This window comes from Mizuhopecten yessoensis, unplaced genomic scaffold (assembly GCF_002113885.1).
Source record: "Mizuhopecten yessoensis strain PY_sf001 unplaced genomic scaffold, ASM211388v2 scaffold10377, whole genome shotgun sequence".
Classification (NCBI taxonomy): Eukaryota; Metazoa; Mollusca; class Bivalvia; order Pectinida; family Pectinidae; genus Mizuhopecten; species Mizuhopecten yessoensis.
This window is the reverse complement of record NW_018408516.1, coordinates 415977-424140: the sequence shown is the minus strand read 5'-3', so window position 1 is coordinate 424140 and position 8164 is coordinate 415977.

The window sequence follows — 8164 nt, the reverse complement described above, 5'->3', positions numbered from 1 at the left end:
TGCGTTTAACTTTCCGCACCACAATCTCAGTTTTCATCCGATCAGCAACATGGTTTATGCCAAAAAGGTCTACTGTTGCAAACCTTGCATGTTTCACTGTTCAGATTTCCAAAGCCTTTGATAAAAATGTAGAGTTACATGCTGTATATACTGATTTCTCAAAGGCATTTGACAAAGTAAACCACAGATTATTATTGCATAAGTTAAAATTGTATGATGTAGAAGGTAGCATTTTAGATTGGTTTACCACTTATTTGAAAGACAGATTCCAGCGTGTTACTGTCAATGGGGCAACATCCGGTTGGTGTGATGTAACTTTCGGTGTGCCTCATGGTTCGATACTTGGACCTAAGCTTTTCCTTGTTTTTTTCAATGAACTGCCATCTATTGTGAAATTTTCTAAAACTCGTATGTTTGTCGACGACAGCAATTTCTTTAAGTGTGTAAGAACGTTGTCTGAGTGTGAGCAGCTACAGAGCGATATAGATAGAGTGTATGATTGGTGCACTGTGTGGAAAATGAAAGTGAATGTACAAACAAGAAGAAATGTATGAATTTTGATTACACTATGAACGATGAGAACCTGAAGAATGAAATGTGTGTGAAAGATCTTGGTGTTTGGCTGACCACTTCAATGAGTTTTAGTATTTCTTTACAAATGTGTTAATAGTGCTTTTGATTGTCCATATTAAGTCAAGCAAATGTGTTTTTTAGTCCCTGATCGTAATCTACGATCAATTCGTTTCAACCAGTTTTACTGCCAGAGAAGTAGAATAAACGTTAGAAAGTATTGTATTTTAAACAGGATTCAATGTAATTTTAACTATCTAGATTTTGCACCAGACTGTGATATGTTTTGTTTCTCACTCTCAGAGTTCAAAGTACGATTAAAGAATATTTGCTATCACTAATTTTTTCTTCTTTTACATATGAGTATCTTTTAGTCTGTGTTACATGCATAACCGACTGTGATATTTTATACTTTATGTTATGTTGTAATGTTGTTATCCATTCTGTAAGTGGACCCTTGGGTCTGTCGAATTGGAAATAAATAAATAAAGTAATTTTTGAATACTGGTTTGTTTATATGTCTCTTCTCGGATCCTGTTGTGGTCTTTTTATTTAGTTTCAAGTTACTTTATTTTATTGTATATCAAATATTTTTACTCACTTGCCTCGAAGTATCTGTAATGCTATGCTGTGGTATCGTACGTCAGTAGTCTATAAACTATTTGTATGTACCACCTGTGCCAAGTAGTCTTAATTTTTGACCAGCAGATACCTTGAACGGTTTCGGAACACTTGACTTACTTTAAAGGTAACTGTGGTCTTACATGTTAAACGTTTAAAACAACATTATATAACACAAACACTTGTATATGCTATAAAGACCAGAAGTGCATTTATTTATATGGAAAAAAATATTCATAAAATGTAATTTTTATATGTTTTAGGGGTTGAGATAGACTTTCGGTAAAAAGCAATATATATAGTAATATATGAATAAATAGATTGATAGATAAATCAATCAATAAACATTAGGCATGTTTTACAATGAACTACTACTCACTTAGGCAAGTTTGGAGACACCACGGATGAAATCCATCCCCAATTGAGATAGACAGTTGGGGTGAGAAATCGTGCCGGGTGAGAAAACGTGTCACCTATGCCCATATTGTTTGCACGAGAAATCGTGCAGGGGTGTGAAATCGTGTTGCGAACGTGAGAAATCGTGTCTGGGTGAGAAATCGTGCCGTAACACCGTGTCGCCATTTCCGTATTGCGTATCGGGCATTTCAATATCGTAGTGCACATTATAATAACACCTGGTAAATAATAGTACACGTGCGTGGCGATGATATGTCAACACACAATAAAATGTGTAATCATACGTACTTCAGGAATAAAGCATAAAGCATAAAGCATAGACATAAACAGACTCACGGGAAGACACTGACATGAGACCAGACGACCTCAAGAAGGTCATATATGAAACGCATGGAATGCGTACTGATGTGATTTGTGGTCAACCTCACATGTGTACAAATGCAGTCTACTTACTCTGTGAAAATAATGCTTCGTACAATATCAAGATCCCTATGAGAATGCATGTGTGAGTGCACGCGAGAACGGCGTACCATGCGATAGCCTCTGGTCACATATGTACCTGACATGGAAATATACCGTGCGTTATGTGGAATGATATCCAAAGTGTACATGACTGAGAGTAATTTGGTTTCATACAAGAACAATAAATTGATAATTTTGATTTCATAATTTTGATTTATTTCCATCATTTTTGTTATATATAAACAGCGATAACTGTCATTGTGTACATTTTATCCCTCTGCAAAAAGTTCCGATTTTTTTCAAGGAAAACAACTCTCACCAGGATCCAAGTGATTGTAAAATATAAAATACAAAATTATAAAGCCATTGTGTATATTTTGTTCAATTTCTCACTCTATATGTGTGAATCTTTGTGTCCTGTTTGTTTTTAGCTTGTAGATTATCACTTTTAAATACAAATACACAAATTCAATAAAAATACACTTTGTGTAACGTGTGGTATATATTTTGCGATAAATAAAATATTTGTAGAGTTAATTAGCAATGCTTCTTTTTATTTTTTTTATTGTTGTTATTGTTCCGAACAATGCCACACACACACAAAAAAACCGGAAAATATTTAAATTGACGAGAATTAACTTTTTTGGTATTTTTTCCAAACAAAATCAACTCTACATAGTTGCATAACCATTATATGAAAGTTTTAACGAATTTTGCTGGTTAATTGCGAAAATGTGGAGCCTCCTTTACCGATTTTCATTTTTTGGAGTTCCTGATGTTGAAAGATATTATTGGTAGCCAATTTTTAAGCAAGTATGAAAAATAGACTCGTTTTAGAACTATGCAAATCAAAGTGTCCAACATGGGAATTCTCTCATCGGTAATGAAATTTCACATACTTTTCTGCTTAAATCTTCAATAAAAAGAACAAATCGTTCTTGATAATAGTGTACTATTTGGTATCAAAATAATAGTTAGAATATGTAGCACACGATGCTGATATAATTTTATAGTTATTGTGTCATTTAAATGCTCTAGGAAGAATTGTATTACCGCACCTTTAACACCCACACAGGTGTAAGTCGCTGAGGTCCCATTTGTCATAAAATGAATTATGAAACTAACTCTTTCTGATTTTAGCTTCTTATACCTATACCTTTATGTATTAATCTTGTTTTGCAATTCCAAGCGGGGACCGACGCTAATGTTAAATCTCCAAAGGCGCTAATCCTACAGCTCTATCAATAACCGTCCTTACGCTCGTGTGTAGACTAAACGTTTCACCTTTGTGCACTTCCGAGCCTTCCCCGTTCGTACCACAGGGACCTGAGCATTTGTTACAGCTATATTTGGATCTAAGCTAAGGTGTTTAGAGTAATTCTACACGTTTTAGGAGTTAAATTATCATTACCTGGGTTTTTTTTTTTTTTTTTTTTTTTTTTTTTTTTTTACCGAAAATTGAAATAAACCCCTAAACCTGCAACTCAAACTGAAATATTAGCATTGGTATTGCACATCGCCAGTATAGGCTAGTTTAATGTTCTACCTAAGGGAATATACATGTACAGTCTAACCTAGAGAGATTTGTTTTGTCTTTTCAACAGTCAGAAATGTACATAGGACGGTCATGAAAATGTTATTTGTACAGTTTATAATATTATAGAAGGTAACAGTTTGGTCTAGTATGGTATCGATGGTGAATAAACAAATTTCTGTTGTGTACAAGATACAAATTCAAATTCAAAATTGTATTTGCATATCTGTAACTACAAAGTAATTTGAAGGCAAAACATTGAAACACAGTGAAATACATACATAGACAGGTACATGTAGCAAAGTCGCAAGGTGATAGCTTATATTTCTAATATACATTAACATGAACAAAATAAACATAGTTTCAATTGGAAAATTTGATTTAAACATTGTTAGCTGCAAAGTCTATACCCTATACTGTCAGCAAGCCCATTCTCCTCAGTTCTACAGACTGTTTAATGAATAAGGAAGAGTCAAGTATAAACTACGAGTTGTTTGTAGACAGTATTGAGGTCAAATAATTGGTATCTAACGTAACATAATTGTGATTAAGAATGCATTATTGGAAATATTCTTTCTGTCAGATTCATTAAGGGAACAGAGAAAAAAGAAGTGTACTTCATTTTTTAAAATACCACATTTTTAAATGTTCTGACAATGCGGTGATCAGCATAATAATTAGGACATGTCTCCCCTCACACGCACATACACCGAACCACGTATTAGTTGTTTACGTCTTTGATTTATACAAGGCTATATATGTACAGAGTTTAAATATACTAAGTCTTTATTTAAAGTGCATAGTGCACGTATGTATTTTTCACTGTCCATTCAGTTTATGTATCAAATTACACATGTATTTGTAGTAAGTCTAACAAATGTTTATACCAGTGTAGTAAGTCTAACAAATGTTGATACCAGTGTAGTAAATCTAACAAATGTTGATACCAGTGTAGTAAGTCTAACAAATGTTTATATCAGTGTAGTAAATCTAACAAATGTTGATACCAGTGTAGTAAATCTAACAAATGTTGATACCAGTGTAGTAAGTCTAACAAATGTTTATACCAGTGTAGTAAGTCTAACAAATGTTTATACCAGTATAGTAAGTCTACCAAATGTTGATACCAGTGTAGTAAGTCTACCAAAGGTTGATACCAGTGTAGTAAGTCTAACAAATGTTTATACCAGTGTAGTAAATCTAACAATTGTTTATACCAGTGTAGTAAGTCTACCAAATGTTGATACCAGTGTAGTAAGTCTAACAAATGTTTATATCAGTGTAGTAAGTCTAACACATGTTGATACCAGTGTAGTAAGTCTAACAAATGTTTGTACCAGTGTAGTAAGTCTAACAAATGTTTATACCAGTGTAGTAAGTCTATTAAATTTTTATACCAGTGTAGTAAGTCTAACAAATGTTGATACCAGTGTAGTAAATCTAACAAATGTTGATACCAGTGTAGTAAGTCTAACAAATGTTTATACCAGTGTAGTAAGTCTAACAAATGTTTATACCGGTGTAGACAGAGGATAGCCAACTGTACATCTCTGAATGTAGACACAAATTAACCAGATGTTACATAATAACTCGACGGCAATTACTTTTTGAAAGGACTATAATAAGTTGTAATTACTTGTGCCTAATCCATTTGTAGTTATTTTCAATAAAATATGCTTAAACTAAGTCAATTAAATCAAGCAATACAAAACGATTATGAACAATACACAAGCACACAAAGAAACAAGGCCAACTCTTCTCAGTTTGATAGTGACTAAGCAGGAATCATGTACAGGCTGTATATTATCAGAGTCAGAATGTTTAGTAGGGATATTTATGTAGGAAAGAATCAGTTAGATTATATTTGGTCAAGTAGTTCTTTCTCAGTTGTGAATACCGCCTATGCATGAGGAACTTGAAATTGTTCCGGTATAACAGTTGGTCTCTAGGTCCCTTTCTCCTCAAACTACCGTACTTCTTGACTACGCTCAGATCATTTAAATCTAGTATACACGCGGACTTCAATATCAACAGTATTATTTAATTAATATAAGGAACCGGGGAATATATTGTATACATGTACTAGCGTTGTGTGGAAGGTAATATAATCAATAATTAGGGAAGAAATTATGATACATAAAAACTAAATTTTCAGCAAAGCACAGTATGACTTCATTGAAGGTAGATGTTGTTTTTTATATAAACGACATGCCTGATGTTACGAGTCCAACAACGAATACATTTCTTTTCGCCGATGATACGAAAGCTTTTAGGGCAATCAATGATGAACAAGATTGTAAGATTTTACAACAGGATATATTTTCACATCAAAAGTGGTCAGAGGCTTGGCATCTTCGTTTTCATCTGGGCAAATGCAACGTGATGCGCGGTTTGAAATGTGTGAACCTCGGAAAAGATATCGGTGTCATCATAGACAATAGATTATCATTTGATAAACATATATCTGAAAAAGTAAATAAAGCTAATTCCATTATGGGAGTTCTACGAAGAACAATGAACATGGAGAGTTTTAGGTTGCTTAACACATCTTTAGTTAGACCACACATTGAATACGCGAATCAGGTTTGGTGTCCTCATCTCGAAAAACGCATTGAAAAAAATGTTCGACGTCGAACAACGAAGCAGGTACCCGGCCTAACATACTTATCCTATAATGAGCGTTTAGAAAAACTAAAAATACGAACACTAGCATAGAAGATCTCGTGGCAACATGATAGAGGTTTACAAAATATTGTCTGGGAAATATGACCATGAAGTATCCGACATATTTAAAATCAGGGATTATTATACGACTGGTGCTAATGCACAGCCCTGATTGGAGGAGCGTAAATCAGGGATAGACCTCACCTAAAGTCCATAATTGTATTTAGTTCAATGACAACTTAGAAATTTACAAATCGAATTCAAGATCAAATATTCGAAAAATTTCGTTTACACAGAGAACTGTTGATTTATGGAACAATCTTCCGTCAAATGTTGTGAATTAAAGCACAGTTAAACAATTTAAATATAAATTAGATGAACAATGGCAAAACCAAGCGCAGAAATATAGTTTTAATTAAAAATAGAAATATGTTGGGGTTTTTTTTCAGAGCTGACTGTCAAAGGATTGTAAAATCCTAATTTTGTCAGAATAAATCTATTATCTATGTATGGTTTCTTTATATATCCTTCTAAAGAAGATATTTGACATGAAAATAAGCTTTTCATAAAAAATATTTTCTGAATCCTTTGAATATTCATGGTATCATGCAGTCTATTTTACTTTACCATATCATTAATATATAGCTGTACCATGAATAATTATACCAGACACGTTTATACTACTTTGGCGTTATATGTCTCCGATTATACGTATTTGCATATATACGAAGGACTCCAGGTAAACTCGGAGTACAGTGTGGTGCACAATATGTACCTGAAGTCCTAATTATCCAATAGAAACACATCTTATACTTCGAGAACTACATGGGTCTGTATGGTCTAATTGTGAAAGTAAACACAAATATACAGCCCTGCATCACTCGGGCGTAAACATGGCAACACGTATTTCTAGGAAGATAAATATACACGGAACCATTAAATCCTACGTAATACAACATAGTGATGTACCAGAATACAGGACAGGTGGTTTATGTATAGCAGCCTCTCAATAATAATAGTATTTATTTACGTAAAAGGCAGATATTACATGTATATCACATTTTGCAGATTGGACATAAATATATATATTATCACAGATTTTATTTATAAGTTAGTTATGCCATAGAACTAGTAATCAGTCAGAGTGTTAAAAACTGGTTTTGATACGATTAAATTTAGACCTTTACCTGGGATTACCCATAAAGCCACATTGTGGCTTAATTCCAACGGGGTCCCTTAATTTAGATCTAAATAAATAAATCTAATTCACAAAATAGTTACATATTTATATACATAATTGTATTATAGATATTGATAATTTGATAAGACTCTAAGACACAATATTTTATAAAAATAGATATAAAATGTTACAAGAAAAATACTAAACTGTACATCCCCTACCTCATAAGCTCTCCTTCATGCATATACCAGATATATTAGGAGACTTATAAAATAATCAATAAAATAATGCTGGTAATGGAATGATATAACTTAAAATGTTACTTGCCAAAGGGCTTGTGGTTGGGCCAATCCCTACCGACCAAGCTCTCAATACTGCTTACCGGTAGATAACTTATACTAATAAAATAATTTGAAATAAATAAGACAATAACAAGTGTATCCCGTTTTGAACATTTAAACAAATTTGTTATTTATTAAAATCTGTTTGCTTCTTGCAGAAGAGGGCCTTTGGTGGTTAGGCCAGTCCCTATGGACAAACTCTCTTATTGAATAAAGTAATAGTAATTGTCATTATGACAAGTACACAACATAAAAAAGATGGAATATAAATAGGATTCAAGTCAGAAGTGTAATGCCTTTGAATATTTCAATTGACAAATTTTAAAAAGTATATTTAGATTAATTTCTTCTTGCAGAAGCTAGAGGGCTGGTGGT